Source organism: Macrotis lagotis, chromosome 5 (assembly GCF_037893015.1).
Source record: "Macrotis lagotis isolate mMagLag1 chromosome 5, bilby.v1.9.chrom.fasta, whole genome shotgun sequence".
NCBI lineage: Eukaryota > Metazoa > Chordata > Mammalia > Peramelemorphia > Peramelidae > Macrotis > Macrotis lagotis.
In genome coordinates, this window is record NC_133662.1 from 50,137,567 (window position 1) to 50,160,641 (window position 23,075).

The 23,075-nt window shown below is 33.5% G+C and overlaps 1 pseudogene; it reads left to right on the plus strand.

Moving 5' to 3' along the window:
- Positions 1-17,603: 17,603 nt before the first annotated feature.
- Positions 17,604-18,240, plus strand: LOC141489699 (peptidyl-prolyl cis-trans isomerase FKBP14 pseudogene; annotated as a pseudogene).
- Positions 18,241-23,075: the final 4,835 nt, after the last annotated feature.

Below are 23,075 nucleotides of genomic sequence, written 5' to 3' on the forward strand. Positions count from 1 at the left end.
TATCTTCTCCCATAATCAACCCTCTACTCTATCACTTACATGCCCCCCTCCTCTCCTCCTGTCCACTTTCTATCCTTTTTGTCCCTTTTCCTAGAAATATCATAGCCTATTCTACCTCTCCTTTCTTTTTATCTCAGTATATTTCCCGTTCAACCATTGATTACATTTTTGCAGTGTATTATACCTTCAAATTCAGCTCTCTCCTGTGCCTTGTCTACATATCCTCTTTCTAATCGCTCAAATAAATGAGAAGGCTCATATGAGTTTCATCTTCCCATGCAGGAATACAAATACTTCAACATCATTAAATCCCTCAAAATTAGTCCTTCTTTTCTACCCCCTCTATGATTCACCTGAGTCCTGTATCTGAAGATTGAACTTTCTGTTCAGTTCTGACTGAACATTTGAAATTCTCCTATTTCATGGTTGATTTATTTTTTCCCATGGAAGAGAATGTTCAGTTTGCTGGGTAGTTGATTCTCAGTTTTATTTGAATTTCTTTTGTCTTTTGGAATATTGTTCAAGTCCTACAAGTCCTTAATGCAGATGCTGTTAAGTTTTGTGTAATCTTTACTATAACACCATGGTATTTGAATTGTTTTCTTCTGACTGTTTGCAATATTTTCTTTTTAACTTAGGAGTTCACTTTGACTTAGTTATAATATTCCTGGAGGTTTTCTTTTTTGAATCTCTTTCAGGAGGAGATTGGTAGATTCCTGTAATTTCTATTTTTCTCCCCTGCTGTTAGGATATCAGGGCAATTTTCTTGTTGAAATTCTTTTAAAATGAAGTCAAGACAGTTTTCCTGATCATGACTTTCAGGTAACCCAATAAATTTTAAATTTTCTCTCTTGGATCTGTTGTCCAGATCAGTTGTTTATTTTTAAATGAGGTATTTACATTTTCTTCTAGTTTTTTCATTCTTTTGCTGCTGAACTATTGTGTCTTGATTTGATTTCTTGCAAAGTCATTGACCTCCTTTAACGCCATCCTACATTTAAAGGATTTGTTTTCCACAAAGAGCTTTCTTATCTCCGTTTTACTCTGTCCTGCTTTTTAAGGCATCCTTCTCCTCATTAACTTTGTTGATTGTTTTATCCATTTGACCTAAACAATTTTGTAACATGTTGCTTTCTTCCACATTTTGTTGGATCGTCTTGACTAAGGTTTTGACTTGTTTTTAATTTTTTTCCTGCATCTCTTTCATTTCTCCTCCCAATTTTTCCTCTACCTCCTTTACTTGATTTTCAGTATCTTCTTTGAGCTCTGCCATAGCTGAGCCCAACTTCTATATTTCTTGAAGTCTTTAAATGCAGAAGCTTGGACTTTTTCAACTTCTCAGTGTGTGTTTTGATCCTCAAATGGACCAAAGTAATTGTCTATGATCAGGTTCCTTTTATATTCTGCTTAACTATTGCCCCAACCTGTGCCCTGATGTTGGGGTGCTTCCTGAACTTTTGCATACTGTTGGAACACCTCTGCAAGGACCAAAGTTCCTTCAAGGTCTTATGGGGGGATCTGACTGTTCTGTCTGTGCTCTGGTCTGTGGATGACCACAAGCACACCTCTCTGCCTTGGAGCTGTGAGGAGGGTTTGTGCTCTATGACAGTATGGTGACTATGACGGTGACCAGGGTCTGAATATGGACAAAGCCCCAGAGTCCTGACCCAGGGAGAGAGGAGAGACCTTGACAGTAAGCCTCTACCCCCTTAACTTCTATGGGCTAAGTACTCTGAAAGCAGCTGCCTGGTGCCTCTGTGGACCTGCTTTTATTTCCTGAGATCTCTGCCATGCTGAGGAGAGCCTTGCTGTCCTGGGCTTCATGCTTTCTCTGGCAGAGCTGATCTTCCAAGTTGTGCTTGATGCTCCCTGGATCAACAGGTCAGGAAACTGCTTCTGCTGCAAAGAGCCAGGACTCCAAGTGACCTATACACCCTGTGGTCTATTCCTAGAAGGCTGGAGCTCCTTCAATACAGTGTACTGCCCCTTCCAACCAAGTGGAACAGAACCTTCCTATGATTTTTTTCTGTTACCTTGAGCTAGAGAATTGCTTCATTATGTCTTACTCTGGTTTCTGTCTCTTGAAAATTTAATTAGTCTTAGTTTTAAGGATTTTGAAATAGTTTGGAGAGAGAGTTCCTAGAAAAGGCTATTCTCCTGCCCAACATTGAATAACTTTAGGAAATTTGTAAGATATAAAAACAATCTGCATGAGTTATCAGCATTTCTATAAATTATCATCACCAACAGATAGAAAGAGAAATTTCATTTAAATAACTCTAGACAACAATACCTGCCAAGACAAACTTAGAATCTTTATGAAAGCAAATATTAAAAAAAAAAACTTTTCACACAAGTAAAATCTGATATGAATAATTTGACAAAAGTCAGTTGCTCATGGATAAGTAGGGATAAATAAAAATGACAATTTCACTTAAATTATATTACTTATTTAGTGTAATGTCAATCAAGTTATAAAAATTTTTTATAGAACTTGAAAAAATTGGAAAATACTTTTGGAGGAAAAAAAGTTCAATAATATCAAGGGAATTAATGAAAAAAAGTAAAACAACCCAGCTGTATCAGAAGCAAAATTAAAATGTACAATAGAAGCCATCCAATTTTGCTAAATGACTAAGGAATAGGATCATGTGTCAGTGGAATAGATTAGGTAAAAAAGAAACAACAATAAATGATTATAATAATCAGTTACAGTAACCTAAAGACTCTAGTTTCTGGGATAAGAACACAGTTTTTGAAATAACAAAGGTAAATATGAAAACTGGATAAAGGTAGGGCAAAAATTAGGTATATATCAACATCACATAATCTAAACAAAAAATAAGTTCAAAATAAGTACAGGATTTAGACACAGAGGGTAATGCTATAAGCAAATTACCACTACTAGGTCTGTATCCCAAAAGGATTATAAAAAAAAGACCCATGTGTACAAAAATATTTATAACAGTTCTCTTTGAAGTGGCAAAGTATTGCAAATTGAGGGGATGTCCTTCAATTTGGAAAAGGCTGGACAAATTAAACTAAAAGAAGTTGGAGTATTCTTATTATTGTGTAAAATATCATGAAAGTTGGGACATCAGAAAATTTTTGGAAAGATGTTTGAGAACTGATGCTGAGTGAAGTGAGCAGAAACACAGCACTATTGTGTCATGATCACATGGGATGGACTGAACTCTCTTTTGCAGTATAATAATAAAGGCAATTCTAAAAAATTTGTGATGCAAAATACAGTCGCTATCCAGAGGAAACAATCATGCAATCAGAATGCAAACTGAAGCATACATTTTTCCATTTAAATTATTTTATTTATGCTTTATGCTTTGTTTTTAACCTCACATGAATATTTGTCCCCTTTAATTTTTATTTGTCTTTCACAAAATGGCTAACATAGAAAATTTTTAACATAAATATACATGGGCAACCCAAAGAAGATTACTCACTGTCAATTGGAATTGGTGTGGGAGGGAATAGAAGGGAGGAGTAAAATGTGCAACTCAAAATGAATGTTGATAACTATTCTTGCAAAAATTGGAATAAGTTTTAATTTATAAAAGAGTAAGAATATGTTTACAATTAAATGTGCTTCAGCATGATATATTAAAGTAGTTTATTCATTCAGGAAAGTAGGAAAAAAAGGAGAAAAAATCTTTGGATCTGATTATAATAATTTTATATAAAAGGTGCAGCAAGGATATCCCCCAAATATTAAAACTATTTAAGGCAACAAACTTTTGAAAAAGGATAAATTGGAGATTAAATTAGATAGTGCTGGATTGGATTTGGGAAATTTCAAAGTTTTTTCCCTCCTTTTAATAAATTTATTTATTTATTAATTTACATGTACAAATAGTTTTCAACAATCATTATTTGACAAGATTTTGTGGTCTATATTTTTCTTCATTTCTCCCTACTCCATACCCTTGACAGAGAGTAATCTAATAGAGGGTATACATGTATAACTTTGTTAAACATATATTCATATTCATCATTTCATGAAAAAAAGAATCATAACCTAAGGAAAAGGAAAACATGAGAGGGGAAACAAGTGTAAAACATAAAAGAAATCATAAAATTGAAAATAGTAAGTTTTGGTGTGAGTTTAAGCTACAAATTTTCTTCTCTGGATGTGGATATTTTCCATCAAGTCATTTAGAAATTCTGTTGATTATTGTACTGCTTGAAGGGCAAATCCATCATAGTTAATTATCATAACTTATTTTTATTTGTGTAAACAAACTTATTTATTATGCTTTTCATATATGAGGGAGAAGAATCATAGCCAAGTGAATAAAAGATCAGCACTGGAATCAGAATGTTCTTGATTCAAATATTTCTTTTGAAATATGAATCTATGTGAAAATAAGTGACCATGGGATAAAGTAATTATGATCTCAATATCCTAGACAATTCTAAAAGATTCTAACTTTGGGATGAAGAAACTATCTCCTTAAATAAAATGATTTTTTCTGAAATCAAGGAATATTATTCAGTAATATCCATTTTTTGAGTTGATACATCTTCTGTAAAAATTTAGCTTAATACATGCCTGAGTCATATGTTTCAAATTCTCCTAATTGGTTTCCCTGACTCATCATTACTCCTCTCCCTAAGTCAAGATAAACCAAAATTATAAAGAAAAGCTTGGGTGATCAAGCAATTCAAAGTGGGTAAAATATATTTACCTCAAGTATCCTGGCACCTGCATTATCATTATTTTGGAATCCTGGTAACTAAATCTTCTTCATTGCCAATGGTAAGTTTCACATGCTTTTCTGCATCATGAAACATTGTAATATTTCCAATCTCTTAGTGTTTACTTAGACACATATTTATAAGAACTAAATATTTAACCAAATTTCTGTGGGACTGTAGAACATACAGTTTATTTGGAATTGTGAGAGATTCCAAATTAAGTCTGTTAATTTCTAGCAGACAACAACATGATTTGGGAAATAACATAATACATCTTCCATTTCTGGACCTCATTGAACATATGGAAAGGGTCAATTGAACCTGAGGACTTTTAAGATGTATTCAAGTTTAAAAACCTATGATTTCGGTGTAGCAAGTCAAAGTAAATTGAAATATGAATTAGGCTCAATAATAAATTCCAACCATTTAAATGTGACATTGATAATCATTTTTACATTTGTACTTACAGTTTTCCTAAAGAAATTTAAATAGATATCACACATGCTTCCACTGACTTTCAAAGAACCTGAGTTTACCATATCACCTTTTAGATATCTTAACTTATAGTTTTTAAAACTTACAAAATGATAGGCAGAAAAGATAATTTGAGACTCACAACAATCCTATGAAGCCACAAGCACATCTATTATGGCCATCCCCATGATACAGTAGAGGCACAAAACCCTACCTATGAAGTGTCAAAAGGAACAGTTAATCTAAAGACCTTTCCCAACTATCTATTTAATGTTTTTCAGTCTCTTCATAAGATGATCAGAAACACTGGATCATGTAGGTAACCATTCTTTTTCTTAATTCTCCAACAAAAATATAAATAAACCTTTCTGATTCTTTTTTTTATTTTTAGTCTTGCTTCTGTTTGCCTAATGCCCTGTTTTCATTTCAGTATTGTTTGTTAAAACTTTGACAAATTTTTAATTACTCCAAAAATTAAAGAATATCTGTACTCCATCTTCAACTTCATTAAAGGAAGGTAAGTCATGAGTGTATGTGTGTTTGTTTGTATACATTCACAAACATGTATGATACATGTATATATACAAATATTGACATATATAATTACACATATGCATATATTATTCAATGAAATTAATTCATAGTATTGGAAGTCTATAACTTTGTTCTGAAAATTCATGCTCTAAAATGATACCTTATGACAGAAGCTTCCTGTTTTTAACTGGTGAAATTGGATAAATCCCTTCCTAAGCAGGTAAGAGCATTTTGCATATTTCATGGTTATTTTTTTTAACTTTTGAAATGTTTTTAATCATTAAATGGACCTTTTTAAAATGTTATCATTTTCCTGAAATTCTTTTCACTTGTCTAATTCAATACAGGATAGACTCTTTATCATTCCACAATGACAAATAATTTATTTTTATATGCTCAAATATATAGCATAAGTAAAGTTCATAAAAGAGCATTATTTGGTGTTTTGGTTAGTCTATTATTGAAACTTTTATTCAGTATTTAACATTCAAGTTATAAGCTACTTTTTCAGATTATCTGGACCTTTTCACCAATTAAGATGTTATATTTTACTTTTCAAAACAAATAAAAATACCTCAAGGGTAGGATATTATTAAATACCCTCATAAATCATTTCAATGAATATTTATATGATAGTTATTTATGTCCAATGTTCAATTACATTTGGAATTTTTCAACATCAATTATTGCTAATTTTGTTCCTGAAATTTTTTTGAAAAACGTTCATAAATTATCATGCAATTCAGTTGATAATATTCTGATATCTTAAAATAATATGTGAAAATATTGTCAAAGAATTTTGATCTTAATCTGGTCTCACTATACTAAGATCCAAAGAAATAAAATAATACAAAAATTTAGGTATAGAAATAGAGGTTAACATTTTTTTTTGTTTTTAGATCCCCTTCCCATTCTACACACCTCATGGTCTTCTATTTCAAGATTTTAAAATATCTTTAAGTTTGTAAGTACGACTTTTCCATTCTAAGTGAATCCTAAGCAACTGGGACACATTTTATTTTCATATAGAAGTATATCATGTTAAAAGGTAACCTAGACTACTAGACCTAATTTCCCTCCTCGATAGTAAGAAAATTCTTTCTATAACAAAAACATAAGGTAATCTTGTAGGCACTTAATGAAAGTCCATTGATTGATTGATGAAACAGATTATGTATTCCATGTACTATCTTATTTTATCCTTTTTCTGGGGCAATGCTTTGCAATAAGTGCAAAATATATTTGATGACTCCCAAAATAAAAACTGATTATGATATTCTCTCATATAACACACTCTCAGACCATTATCTTCAATATCCAAACACATAAAAATTAATTTCACTTCTCCTCTGAACATTTTCAGGTACCTGACCCAATAATCTGCTAAGAGAATCCAAATATAACCTAGGAATTCTAGTTCAGTATTATTTTATTTAATGACACACTCTATATATATATTAGGACTAATAGTAAAATATAATATATTCATTACCTTTTTTTTCTATTTTTGCTGGTTAGAGCACTTGTTTAAAGGAAATATAGATATCATTACTTTCTACAGAATTTTTTCTAGCCTGCTGAACTATTATTTCTCTCTCTCTCTCTCTCTCTCTATATATATATATATATATATATATATATATGCACTAACATCTATCTGTCTATCTGTCTGTCTATCTATCTATCTATCTATCTATCTATCTATCCATCTATCTATATATAAGTAGTCATTTCAGGTAGTCAATGAACTAGGTCCAGATCTGAATCAGAATTGGAGATTGGCATTGGTTGCATTTAGGTAACTATTCAGGGTTACCAGTGACCCAGGTAATTCACATAAAATCTCATAGTATATAGTCCTACTAATGCTAAATGACTCAGTAAAATTGGCTATAATCTTCTCAAAATAATTACTAAGTTGAAGTTGCTTAAAAATAATGGAACAAGAAAGTATGGGTAGAAGTTGATATTTTTATTATAAACACTGTGTTCAGAAAGTATTGTAAGAGTATCATCAAGAACATATATAACCATAAATAAATAGACACATGTCATGTATGAGGAATAGAATGCTCAAATGTTGATTATACTACTATTCACAAAGTAATAAAAGAACAAGAGAAAATTTTTCAAAATTTCAAGTAGCTCTCCTTTGAGCATTTATGAAAATACATGAATATAAATTGTAAATGATGATTGAGAATGGATTGATTGCCATTCAGATATGAAATCACATTGATTAGATAACAGACCATTGAAATAGTGAAGTGCCATATTATCAAATTTATCAAATAATATGGGTGGGTGAAATTCTTAATAAGAAAGTACCAGTGCTTGATTACTTTTTGAATAAACAAGATGAACTTTTGAAGTTGCTCTACAGGATGAGGAATGAATGAACAATGTTAGCCAAACAAATCCCCAAGATGCTTTCATAAAAAACTGACAAAGAATAAAAGTCAATAAGGGTCAAACAGAGTACTGTAAAGCCAGCTTGAAGTAATTTTATATCCTAGTGGACAGCTGGGAAACAATGGTAGTTGACAGTACCAGCCGGTATGTAATTATTAGGGAATGATTGGTTTGACTTTCCTGAACAAAGTAAAACTATTTACATGGAGGTCATGTGAATGTGACATAAGTAGGATCAATGAACAAAAGCACAAAATTAGCTTCTATGGTAATTGAAGGAGACAGAGGGAATAATAACATCATAAACCATATATAGTTTTCAATGATCGAAGTGATCTCCATTGAGCCCATAACACTTCACAAATACTGATGTATATTTCTTATCATTCCAAATAGTTATTGATAACATACACTTAACCCAGTTGAGTATAAAGAAGTTGGAGAAGTGTCAGAAACAAGGACATTAAGGTAAAATTTCAAATTTTTACTCAAAAATGACCTGTAAACTTTTTCTCATGTCTAAATTATTAGAACATCATTTTCAATTTTTAATAATTAGAGAGTAGGAAAGGAACAGTTGTGGAGAGATCATGACACTTCTTTCATTGGTTATAACTGATATCTTCCCCAAACCTAAAACAATTAAAGAATGCTTATTCTGAGTGAGAATGGTCTGGTGTGACTAAGAACATAAAAATCAGCTTGATAATTTTATTCTTTGAAATTTATTTTGCTTTTAATGACTTTTTTTAAAGCATAACATTATTTTTGTCTATCCTAACTCTGTCATGTATGCCTCCACTTCTCATAGAATTTCCTTGTAACAAAGCATATCATTAACGAGATAACAATAAATCAACAGTGACCCAGTATAAAAAAATGGTCCACTAACACTAGAATGTATGTTATTTTCTTATTCAAAAAATAAAATTTTACAAATTCTTTTTTATCTGGAGTGCTATTCTAACTTCTCAATGCTCTAAATATGAGCTTTCTTTCCCCCCTGAGAAAATGATGGTCTGGTCATTGGGGACCCCCCACATTTCGAGAAATCAAGATAGTATGTAGTAATTCTTTACCTTTATTGATTATCATACCTCGGTCATCCCAAGTATTTTGAATACATGAACTATACCACATTTTTGTCAATTATAAAGTCTAATTAAGAGCACATAACTCAGAAGTCTGTGTTAAAAAAAAAAAAGTTTTGGCAGAGTCCCAGTCTCTATGAAGACCATTCTGACCCTATCCATTTTATCATTCCCATTAGATCTTTTTGCTCATATGACTCTATAGGAGTCAAAACACATTAAAATAAAAAAAAATCAATATTTTTTTACAAACCCCTTATTCCAGTTACATGTATTTTCAGATAACTTTGTACACAGGATTAACACATTATAGAATTAACCAATTTGAGGAAACAGTTAACATTTACCTAGCAATTGCTTTCATATCAAACTTTTCATTTTGGGGGGTTTATTACTTTTCCAATCAATGCACTGCCAGATATTGCAAAAGTATTAGTTTAATGCAATTTTTATATTATACCAATGTCACAAGCACATATCTCTATATAGACTTATAGTTCTCTATACTTTCTTCTCTTACTGCATTGATTTGAAAATCACTTTCAAAGTTCCCCAAATCCATCTTTTATATATACAAAGTGAAATCTATTCATACTTACTTTCTAAAGGTGTAAATCAACTTCCATACTTCACAAATGGTTCAAAAAACCCCAGTAGTCTACATTCCATTTCATTTTTCCTTGCAACCACATTTTCTTAATCAAAATCTTTTCAGAACACATTACTCAGACTGAATTACTTACATATTTCCTTAATATACTGTTCCATTTTTCTTTTCTATAAACTCTTCAATTAAGACCAGTAAAGTAAAATGATTTTAAGGATAATTTTAATTTCTACTAGGTCCTTTATAAGTATAATTTGCCAAATCAGTAAGTAAAACTGTTAGACACTCAGACCAGAAAACAAACAATAGAAAACAAAAGAAATCAATAGAAACACTTCTTTCCCCCCCAAAAAACCAGCATAATTTTTCAGTAAAATCTCCTGTGGTTCCAAATCATGAGTTTTTGGAAAAAGAAAAAGACACAATTTTGAAAAAAAGAGAAAGGAAAGAGGATTGGCCAATCAGAACACAAAGACATGATAACAGGACTGACCATGCAGAGACAGTTAAGAGTTTCCCTCTGCCTGTTTTTTTTTTTTTTTTTTTTTTTTTTTTTTTTTGGCAAGGCAATGGGATTAAGTGGCTTCCTCAAACCATTAAGTGTCTGAGGCTGGATTTGAACTCAGGTACTCCTGACTCAAGGGTCAGTGCTCTATTCAATGCGCCACCTAGCTGCCCCTCTCTGCCAGTACTTTAATACAAACACATATAAACCACATAAACAGAATCAGAGAATTTTGAACCAGAGAGGACCAGGAACTCAGGAAAAAACCCCACCTTGCTTTCATACTGGAGAAAATACATAGAACATTCAATATGTCACAATACATTTTTCCCTACAGAGGTATTAATATTTAACACTTCTAGATTTTAACTGGTATAACTTTTGAGAAGGCAGTCACTCAAAGTCCCTCACTCTAATTGTAATATCCCCTATCCCTCTTCTTCAAATAGAGCAAATCAAATAACTGTTTTAAGGGGTCAGTCCTAAATCTTTTCTAATGAGAGGGAGTGGAATCTTCTGTTCTCAAATCCACACTTGACCCATAATTTTCTGTAATAACTAACATTATAAGAATCTATATTGATAAACTCCTGAAGCAATAACATTGCAACATTATTCTGGTAAAAGATTAACTATTTAGATTCCCCTTTTTAAAAAAATTCATTTGTAGCATTATTTAATAACCAAATTATATACTTTAGAATTAGTCTGACTGTTGTCTTTCTGGAATTTACTTGCCCAAAACTTTCTCAATTTAAAAATAGCATTTCTTTTTATGATATCTTTATATAACATATTTGGTCATATACATTGTCTCTTTAATGATTCTTTTAAGTCCAAATAAATTTCCTTTTATAGGCTTGTTTATCCAAATCTTCATGAAGTAATTCTCTCTCTCTCTCTAGCTAGTCCTTTTTCTAAGAATCTTCAAGTTCAAGTGATAAGAGCCAGAATTACAAACAGACAAGCCACAGAGAGGGAGAAGGAGGGGGGAAAGCATTCTGGCAGAATCATAGTGATGAAGCAGGGAAGAGAAAAAGTCAACTGCATTTTCTCATATTGATATTAGTTTGTCTGTTCACACGCTGTTCTTCAATCATGTAGATTCAAAGTACCTTCTAAACTCAATTCTCCTTTCCTTGGAAATCATTGAGAACATTTTGGTCTGTAAAAATTTATCTATTTCTTCTTCTTTTTCTTATTATTATTATTATTATTATTATTATTATTATCAATTTCTAAGACCTTCTCTTTAGCCAGTTTTGGAAAATATTTATGTCCTGCCCTTGCTTCTTTACTACTTTACATAGTTCCTTCCCTATTATACCCTGTACTAATTCAGAAAAAATGAAACAGAAAGCTTTGCCATATTGAGCTTTCTTCCAAGCTTCCCCTTACAGTCTCTCCCCATCCCCTTACTGTCTGTGGGCTGTATATTCTGGAAGTGCAGGGTGACTCTGCAGGACTTTTGAGGTTCCTCCACAAGGGCATTTCTTCTGTTGATAGACAATTTCACCTTCCAGACTGGCTTCAAGTCCCTGAATTGCCCCACATTAGGGGAGCCAAATAATAGGATCCCACCATCCCCCAACCAACAGCAGGATTAGTTTGGCTCAAGAGATAAATGAAATGAGCACACATAGGTGGGGGTGCTAGAAGAACAACTAACAGAGCCATTTATTGTTAGTATCAGACAGTTCTTTATAGTAGAAAATCGCAAAGTAATATACGGGATAAAAACAATGATATTTCCAAAACTAGTGCAGGAAATAATCTAGCAGAATGTAACCCAGGTCAAGAAGTTTGGGGACAGGGCTATCACACAAGGGAGACCATGGATGACACAGTTGTGTATCACAGAAGACTTCCACAGAAAGCCTTCAGCTCTAGGGTCACCAAAGCCTTGGTTTCTTTAGCCATAGTTGACATATACACCCAAACTCAATTGAGTACCTCTCAACAGTGAACTATGTGTCTTTCTGCATGGGAAGAGGATACTTATAATACTCATTCAAATCTTCTCATTTATAAGAGAATTAGAAGGAGACTCCCCCCACCTTGAGCTCCATTGCAAAAACTTTTTCTTGACTCGTTTATATAAAATATCTTAGCCCATTCTGCCTCTCCTTTCCCATCCTCCCAGTACTTTCCTTTATCACTGATTGACTCCATCTTAATACTATATTATTCCACTTTTCTATGCCTTGTCCATATATGCTCTTTCTATCTGCTCTTGTAAATGAGGTTTATATAAATTATCAGTATGCTATTTGAATGCAGGAATACATACACTTTAGCATCATAAAGTTGCTTGTAATTAATCCTTCTCATCCTCCCTCTCTATGACTCACCCAAGTCCTGTATTGGAGATCAAATTTTCTGTTCAGCTCTGGTCATTTCAACAGGAAAGTTTGAAAGTACCCTGTTTCAATGAAAATCCATCTTTTCCCCTGGAAAAGAATATTCAGTTTTACTGGATAGTTGATTCTTGGCTGTAAAACTGAACTTTTTGCCTTACAAAGTATCACATTCCAAGACCTAAGAGCCCTTAATGTAGACCCTGCCAAATACAATGTAATTGAGCCATTTTAGCTGAATTGTTTGTTTCTGGCAGCTTGTAGTATTTTCTCTTTGACTTGAAAGTGTTAAATTTGGCTTTAATATTTCTGGGAGTTTTTCTTTTGAGATTTCTTTCAGGACAGGACTGTTGGATTCCCTCAGTTTCTATTTTATTGTCTACGTCTAGGATATCAGGGCAATTTTGTTGTATTATTTCTTGAAACATGAAGTCTAAGCTCTTTTCATGGTCATGACTTTCAGGTAGCCCAGTAATTTTAAAACTATTTCTTCTGGATCTGTTTTCTAGCTCAGTTGTTTTTCCAATGAGATACTTAACATTTTCATCTATATTTTCATTCTGTATATTGTATATTATTATTATTGTTTCTTTATTTCTCACAGAGAAATCAGATTCCTATAGCTCCACTATAAATTTGAAAGAATTATGTTCTTCAGAGAATTTTTTTATCTCCTTCTTCAGCTATCCAATTATTTTTTAAAGGCCTTCTTCTCATTTATCATTTGAGTATTTTTCTCTAAATTGGTTTTTAACATCTTATTTTATTCAGTATTTTTTTTGCATTTCTTTCACTAAGCTGATGACTTGTTTTTCATGATTTCCCTGCATCACTCTCATTTCTCTTCAAAATTTTTCCACTAATTCCCTTACTTGTTTTTCAAAGTCTTTTCTGCGCTTGTCTACAGCCTGAGCCCATTTCCTTTATCTCTTGGAGGCTTTAGATACCGACTTTGCCATCTTCTGAATGTGATTTTTGATCCTCCATGGTAACAGTAATTTTTTATGGTCAGGTTCTTCTTTTTCTATTGTTTGCTCATTTCCTTATCCTATGACTGATTTACCATACTTCCAAGTATTTGTAGGGTTTTGGGGACATCCCACAGGGTCCTTAATTCCTCCAATATCTTATGTGAGGTTCTGACTGCTCTCTTGTCTCTGCTCTGGTCTATGGATGATCACAGTCCCTCTCCTCTTCCCTGGGGCTGTGAGGAGGATCCCTGCTTCTCTATGGTAGTAGATCTCTCAGACTGGGCCCTGAATCTGAGTGTGGGCAAAAGTCAGAGTCCTGCTCCAGGGAAAGCAGAATAACCTTTACAGTCTCTCCCCATCCCCCTACTGAGGAGGGCTATATATTCTGGAAGTACAGGGTGACCCTGAAGGTTCCTGCCACAGGTTCCCACTGCAGGTTCCTACCACAAGGCCCCATCTACCACTGACCCAAGCACTCCCAGGGATCCAGGAAGTGTATTCCTAGAAGAGTGGACTGGTTTATTCAGATATGGCTGCCATGAGGCTCTTTCCAACTCCCAGTCTCAGTGAAACAGACCTTTTTTGCTCATCTTTTAAGATGAGTTTCCAGTAATTTCTGCCCTCACACAGCCATCTCTGACCTCCACTTCTGTTTTTCTAATAAATTTTTTCTTCTCTAAATTTTTCTCCTCTTTAATCATAATATCATAGCATGTCATTATTTCATGCACTAATATTTGCTTCTACTAGCTTCTTTTACCAGCCTGTTGATTCTATTTTCCCTTAATTGCCTTCTTCTTGAGAGTTCATGTCACCACAGAACTATGATATTATATTTGACTATTCTTTAGATGAATTTGCTTAGGATTTAAAATATCACTCAGATTATTGGAACTGTATTTTGTTTAATGTTGTAGAGTTAAGTTGAAAGAAGGTATCCTATTTTATTAGGGCTTAGTCTTCAGATTGTGGATTGAATCTAACTTCCATGACTGTTTTCAGTAGGTTGTGCCCTTTCCAAATATGCTCCTCAGTCACTGAGGAATCAGAATGGTCTAATTTATCTGCCTTTTCAAGGAACTTGCAACCCATACCTCAAGTTAAGCACAAGCTAATATTAAGTGCTTTCCCCCCTTGATTCTTATTTTTTGTGTGAACATTACTAGATCACTTCTGAGCCTTAGTCTACTTAGCAACTCTACTCATCAACAAAATGTGAGTAGTACCAATCTCACAGGCCTATGGAGCATTTTGAAATAAATGTTAGTAGTTTACTAACACTTCAGGTAAATTTCAGATATCATTTATGATAAAAATTATAATTCAATTTTTGCTACTTCTTTTTAAAGCTGCACCCTCATATACCCAGCTTAGTAGGAAGTTTATGTTGTATTACAATTCCATATAGAAATATACTGATATCAGTTCTGATAATATCACTATTTATGACTGAGAAGGAGTAATCTCCTATGGACAGCACAAACAGATACTTGGTCTAACATTTTTTATTTATTTCATGTTAAAATGAGGTTCTGCTAATGTGGTGAGCTATCCAAAGCCTTAAACACATACACACATTTTGCATATGTGAATATATATATATATATATATATATACTCATATAAATGTATATACATATATATCTATATACACATAAATAGGAGCTAGACTTATCTAGAGGTCTGCATTTTTTGTTTCTTATAAGGTGCAGAATTGTGATCTCTGCTATCCTGGTCTGAACACTTTCCTTTATTCATGAAGGGACCCTGTTTCCCTGTAGCCATAAATTCTAGAATTTATCTCTGCCTTAGAACTGAGACTAGGGCCCTTGATCTCTTGTTACTAAATAAAAGTGCCTTTCTTTAATCTGAAACTGAGATTCAGATCATAATATGGACAATAAAATTTCCAATAAATGTAGGGTACACCTAGTATCAGTAAGTAGTCCCTGATAATTGTTTCTGACCAGTTGTCCTATCCTCTGTCTCTGCTTTGAAAGCTCCTGAAACTTTTCCTTCTGTCTCTGCACTTCCTCTTCAATACAACTCCTCTCTAAGCTATGGCCTATTCCCTCTACCTGGAGTTACATATACTTCTTTTCCATCTTTTAAGTTGACTTGGGCTAGGAAAAATTGGTTTCAACAAAATTTTGATGATTACCTCATGTTCAACTCATATTTAGAAATGGCATTCCTTGCATATATGACTCAGAAAATTCTTAAGCTTAATTCTCATTGCAGAGGATTTCCAGAGTAGAGCCAAGATGACAGCATGAAGCTAACATGCTCCTGGAGCTTTTCCCCAACAAAGATAAATGAAGCCTCTACTCTGACATTCATACTAAAGCTAACACCAAGGAAAAGAGAAGATTCAAAGAAGTTTTCAATGATAGACATCATAGGGGATCTTCTATGAAAGTCTGTCTCTTTGGGGGATAAAGAAAAGTGAATTCCAGGACTTGGGAGAGCAGGGAAAGCCAGCAGGAGGCTTTTAGCCACAATGCAATCCAGGTCCCAACAATTTGACAAGAGCAGGAGTCCTGGGAGCTAGATGGGAAGCCAGCCAGGAGGACTGCAACCCCAAAGCCTGAACCCTGGGTCAGTAACAAGCCACTGCTCATTCTGAACCCAGACATAAAGGAAGCCAAATTCCTCTGTAAAGGCAAGGCCTAGACTGCATAGGCAACAACTTGACAAACAACAAGCCAAGGATCAGAACCCAGTTCCAGCCAAAAAAAAAAAGCTTGGATCTATACTCCCCATACCCTAGAGCAGAGCTAAAACAGCAAAGATAAGTAGAAAAGCTAAAAGAGAGCTTATTACAGAAAACTACTTTACAAAGATGACAGCAATGCATATATCTGAAAAAGAAATAAGTGAAAAAATCACTCTCATGGAAAGTATCAAAAAAGTCTATTAATTGGACTCAAATCCCAAAGATCATCAAAGATCTTAATAAAATTTAAAAACCAAGGAAGAAAGGAAGAAAAATGAAAAAAGAAATGAGAATCATGAACAAAATTTATGAAAAATTGTCCAAAGAAATCAACTCTGTTAAAAGTAAAAATAACCAACTGGAATAGAAAACACAAAAGCTAATTGAAGAAATAAAACCATAAAAATTAGAATCAAACAACTAGTATCCAATGAATCTACAAGACTACAAGATTCCACCAAACAACATAAAAAGGCTGAAAAATATGGAAGAAAATTTAAAGTATCTTTTTTAGGGGAAAATGAATGACTTGGAAAATAGATCCAGGAGAGAGACAAACTACAAATGAATGGGCTACCAGAAAGCCTATATCAACAAAAGAACCTGGAAAGCATCATACAGGAAATTAAAAAGGAAAACTGTTCAAGTCTGCTAAAACAAGAAATCAATATAATGATTGAAAAATACTCAGAACTCCTCCAGAAAGAGATCCAAGGATTAAAACTCTAAGTGTTGTTAGAGTTAAATTACAGAACTCTCAAATAAAGGAGGGAAAATTGCAAGCAACAAAAAGAAAAAAAAAATCAAATATAAAGGAAACACAATCAGACTCAAAGGAGACCTATCAGCCTCAGCATTGAAGGATTGGGAGACCTGAAATAACATATATCAGAGAGCAAAGGAAATGAACTGGGATTACAAGCCAGATTGTATTACTTTGCAAAATTCAGCATGATTTCAGGGAAAATGATGTTTATTCAATGAAATAGAGGACTTCCAGAATTTCTTGACACAAAGACCAGAACCGATCTGAGAATTTAATCACCAAATACAGGACTCAAGAGTTTTATATAAAAGTAAATGAAGGCCGCCCCCGGCCCGGCTCGGGCGGGCCCCGTTTAACCCCCTGGAGCAGCGGCGGCGGCGCGGAGCTGCCACATCTACGGCCCGGCCCCCGCCCGCAGCCGCCCGGGCCGCGCTGCGTGTAGGCGCGGGGCGGGCAGCATGGGGCCGCTGCTGGGGGCCGCCCTCCTGGCGGGCCTGCTGGCGCTGGGCCGGGGCGCGCTGATCCCCGAGCCCGAGGTGCGCGGGGAGGTGCTGCACAAGCCCTTCCTGTGCCGCCGCCGGAGCAAGGGCGGGGACCTGCTGCTGCTGCACTACGAGGGCTACCTGCAGCTCCACGGCCCCACAAGCACAACAACGGGCAGCCCAGCTGGTTCACCCTGGGCATCCTGGAGGCCCTCAGAGGCTGGGACCGAGGCCTGAAGGACATGTGTGCAGGGGAGAAGAGGAGACTCACCATCCCCCCCCCCCCCCCCCCCCCCCCCCCCCGGCCTATGGAAAAGAGGGCAAAGGTAAAATTCCCCCTGAGAGCACACTGATATTCAACATCGATCTCCTGGAAATTCGAAATGGACCCCGATCCCATGAGTCCTTCCAAGAGATGGATCTCAATGACGACTGGAAACTGTCTAAACAAGAGGTTAAAGTCTATTTGAAGAAGGAATTTGAAAAACATGGGGCAGTGGTCAGTGAAACTCACCATGATGACTTGGTGGAAGACATCTTTCACAAAGAAGATGAGGACCAAGATGGATTCATATCTGCCAGGGAATTTACATACAAACATGATGAACTATAAAGAAACATCCCTCTGTTAGGCTCGGCATGTGGGGGGGTTGTGAATTTTTTTTCTTATTGGTATTTTATTTTATTTTTCCAATAACGTGTTATGAAAAATTTCCAACATTCATTCACATGCAATTTTATAAGTTACACAATTTTCTTTCACCCCCCTCCCCTCAGCAACAAGGAGTCCAGTGAAAATTTTACATGTACATTTACGTTTAACATGTTTATATATTAGTCATTTTTTATATATGAGGAATTAGGAAGAAAAGAAAAGAAAGAAAATCATGGGAAAAAATAAATAAAAGTAAATGAAAAGGGTACTGATAAAAAACAAAACCAAAATAAAACATTACTCAAGACAATCAAATTAAATATGATCCTAAAAGGAAAGATACAACACTTTTCATTCTTAAGAATTTTACTTCTCTTAATATAATTAAAGGTTAGAATATAATTGAAGAAATTGGACTTAAAGGCTATGGGTATAGTTGGATCTTATCTCTCTTTGAGGAGGTCCAAGATGACTTCACTGTGATTAATACAAAATAATCTTAGGAAATGCAGGATTTTTAACTTTAAACTTAGGTGTTTTATTATACTTTGATTCACTTTACTTTTCCTTTTCTGACAAAGTGTAGCACCTTTTATAATGAGGGCTTCATAAATAGGATGGGGTTGAATCATTCTCTCTGTGATTTACAATCATTGATAAAGTTCTCAGGGGAGACTTTCAGAGCATCCTGGCACTTAAAGATCTTTAAGATTCTTGAAGTTAATTAGATCAGGGTTTGACCTAATCTACCCTGGGTCCCCTGGGTAAGGTGTGAGAGAAAATAGTCCTAGGGGGAGGGGCACAAATAGTTGAAGAAATGGTTTGGATTTGGATGATACTTAAGGTCATAAGAAAGACTGTATGTCCTTGGAGGGTACTTGAAAGGGGGGGTAAGGTAAAAAAATGATCATAAATATAATAAAATCTAATTTGTGACAATGCTTATCATGCAATCAAGCAAAAAATTGTGATGATACTTTGATAACAATATGAGTTTATCAAGCAATCAAATAATAAAACTGTGGTTGGTAATACCTGATTAATAGTACTAGACTGATGAATAACACCAATGAAAAGGCACAAAGATTTATAATTTTAGAGGAAAAGAAGGAAGAGAGTAACTTAGTAAATTCTATTGAATGTATTTGACCAAGACAGGGAATAAGATACATTTCCACTTGAGTTTAAAAATTTATCCTTATTTTCAGGGAAGGGAGGGGAAGGAGAAAGGGAAAGATAAAGGAAGAAGAGAGTGATAAAAGGCAATGTGAAGATAAAAGTCAAAATAAACTGAAAGTTAAATTATAAAAGAAAAGTCATGGGGGAAGGGAATAAAATTTTGCTGAGGAGGAATATGATAGCATGGAGGGAAATAACAAATTAGTGAGGTTAACTGTAAGTATAAATGAAAGGAAATGTACAATAAGACTGAAACAGATAGCAAAATGGATTGAAAACCAAAAGCTTACAATATATTGTTTATAAGAAACACATTTGAAATATGAGATATACATAGGGTAAAGGTAAAAGGTTAGAGCAAAATATATTCTGCCTCAGTTGAAGTAAAAAAAAAAATCAGGTGTAGTGATACTGATCTCAGATTAAAAGAAAAAAATCAATCTCATTAAAAGGGAAAAGGAAAGAAACTACAACTTCTTAAAAGATACCATTTGTCATGAAACTATATCAATACTCAACATGTATGCACCTAGTGGTATAGCATCCAAATTCCTAGAGGAAAAGCTGAGTAAATGACAAGGAGACAGACAACAAAATGTTAATAATGGGGAACCTCAATCTCCCTCTCTCAGAGCTAGATGAATCTAACCATAAACTCAACAAAAAGGAAATTATAAAGGTGAATGAATTCTTACAAAACTTAGATATGATCGACATCTGGAGAAAACAATGGGAATGGAAAAGAATATACATTTTTCTTGGCAATACATGGCAATGTTACCAAAATTAACCATGTCCTAAGGCACAAAAACACTTTAATCAAATGCAGAAAGGCATAAATAATTAATACACAGTTCTCCAACCAAGATGCAAAATTTTTTGCAAGTAATAAAGAGTCATATAAACATAAACCAAAAACTAAACTTTATCTTAAACAATGGAGGCATGAACATGCAAATATGGGGAAAATTAAATATTATATCCAAGAAAATGATACTAATGGAATATCATACTAAAATTTATTAGATGCAACCAAGACAGTTTTGATGGGAAACTTTATATCTCTAAATATCTAAATGAATAAAATAGGAACAGAATAGATCAATGAATTGGGTATGCAACTTAAAAAGTTAGAAAAAGAAAAATTAAAGATCCCAATTAAATGCCATATTTGAAATTCTGAAAAATCAACGTAGAGATTAATAAAAATGAAAGCAAAAAAAACCACTGATCTCATAAATAATACTAAAAGTTGGTTTTATGAAAAAATAAAATAGACAAACTGATTAAAACTCTGATTAAAAAATGAAGGAAGATAACCAAATTACCAGGATCAAAAATGAAAACAGTGAACTAACCAACAATAAGAAGTAAATTAAACAGATAATACAGAACTATTTTGCTGAAGTTTATGCTAAAAATTTCATAGCCTGAGTGAAATGGATGAATATTTCCAAAAATACAAACTGTCCATAATAACAGAACAGGAAAATAAATTACTTAAATAAACCCATTTCATAAATAGTTGAAGAAACCATCAATAAACTCCCTAACAAAGTGTCTCTTGGTCCAGATGAATTTACAAGTGAGTTCTATCCAACATTTAAGGAAAAATTAATCCCTATTTAATATAAACTATTTAAATAAAATAGAAGAGGAAGTTCTGCCAAACTCCTTTTATGATACTATCATGATGCTGATACATAAACCAGGAAGAACCAGAATAGAGAAAGGAAATTGTAGGATAGTATTCTCAATGAATATTGATGCAAAAATCTCAAATAAATTTTTAGCAATGAGACTACAATATGTTATTATGAGGATAATACACCATGATCAAGTAGAATTTCTACCAGGTAATCAGGGTTGGTTTAATATTAGGAAAACAATAAACAAAATTGAACATATCAATAACAAAACCAAAAGAAATCATAGGATGATCTCAAGAGATGCTGAAAAAGCCTTTGGTAAAAAAACACTATATCCATTCCTATTAAAAACCACTATAAAGTTTAGGAATAAAAATGGAGATTTCCTTAAAATAATAAATAAATTCTATCTGAAACCATTAACAAATATTATATGTAAATGAAATAAACTCGGAAAATTTCTAATATAATCAGGGTTTATACAAGGATGCCCATTATCATCATCATTACTATTGAATATAATATTAGAAATGCTAACTGAAGCAATAAAAGATGAAAAAAGAAATTGAAGGAATCTGAATTGGCAAAAAGGAAATACAGCTTTCACTGTTTGCAGATGATATGATAGCAAACCTAGAGAATCTGAGGAAAATCCTCCAAAAAAATCCTTAAAACAATTAAATTCAGTAAAATAGGATATAAAATAAATCCACATAAATCATCAGCATATATATATATATGTATATATATATATATATATATATATATATATATATATATATATATATATAAAACAAAGCCCAAGATCTAGAGTTATAAAGAGGAATAGTAATTAAAGTAACTGTAGACAACATTAACTATCTGGACATCTATCTCCCAAGATCAACCAGAAATTGTATGAATACAATTACAAAGCACTTCTCACCTAAATATAGTCGAGGTAAGATAATAACAAGGACAATTCTATGGAAGTTTAATTATTTACTCAGTGCCATACTAATTAAACTAACAAATAACTATCTTATTGAGTTTGAAAATATCATAAAAACATTCATCCAGAGTAAAAAAGATCAACAATAGCAAGGGAAAAGAGGGGGAAAAATGTAAAAGAAGGTGGCCTACATTTATCAACCCTAAAAATATATTAAAAAGTAGAAGTCATCAAAACTGCTTGGTACTTTTTAAGAAATAGAAAAATGGATCAATGGATTAATATAGGGTTAAATGAAATAGTAGTAAATGACTACAATAATCCATTCTTTGACAAACACAAAGACATCAGCTTCTGGGATAAGAATTCATTATTTCACAAAAATACTTGGGAACACTGGAAAATAGTATGGCAAAATCTAGGCATAGACCCACATCTCTCCCCCTTTACCAAAATATGGTCAAAATGGATATAGGATGTAGACTTTAAGGGCAACACTATAGATAAACTAATAGGCCAAGAAAACTCTATTCATCAGATCTATGGAAAGGGGATAAATTTATGAACAAGAATTAAAATTAAAGTATGTTATAAACTGAAAACTGAATAATTTTGCAGTAATAAAATCAATGCTGCCAAAATTCAAAGGAAAGCAGAAAGCCGGGAAACAGTCTTAACAACTGGGAGTTCTGATAAGTTCTCATTTCTAAAATACGTAGAGAATTGCAACAAATTTATAAGGACACAAGTCATTCCCCAATTGATAAATGATCAAAGATTGTGAATAGACAATTTTCAAATGATGAATTTAAAGCTATATATAATCATATGAAAAAATTCTCCAAATAATTATTAACTAGAGAATGCAAATTAAAACAGCAATGGAGTATCACCTCATCATTATCAAATTGGTCAAGACAAGTAAAAAGGGAAAAGGATCAGTGTTTGAGAGGCTGTGGGAGGATTGGGACATTGATGTATTGCTGCTGGAGTTGTGAATGGATCTAACCTTTCTGGAGAGCAATATGCAACTG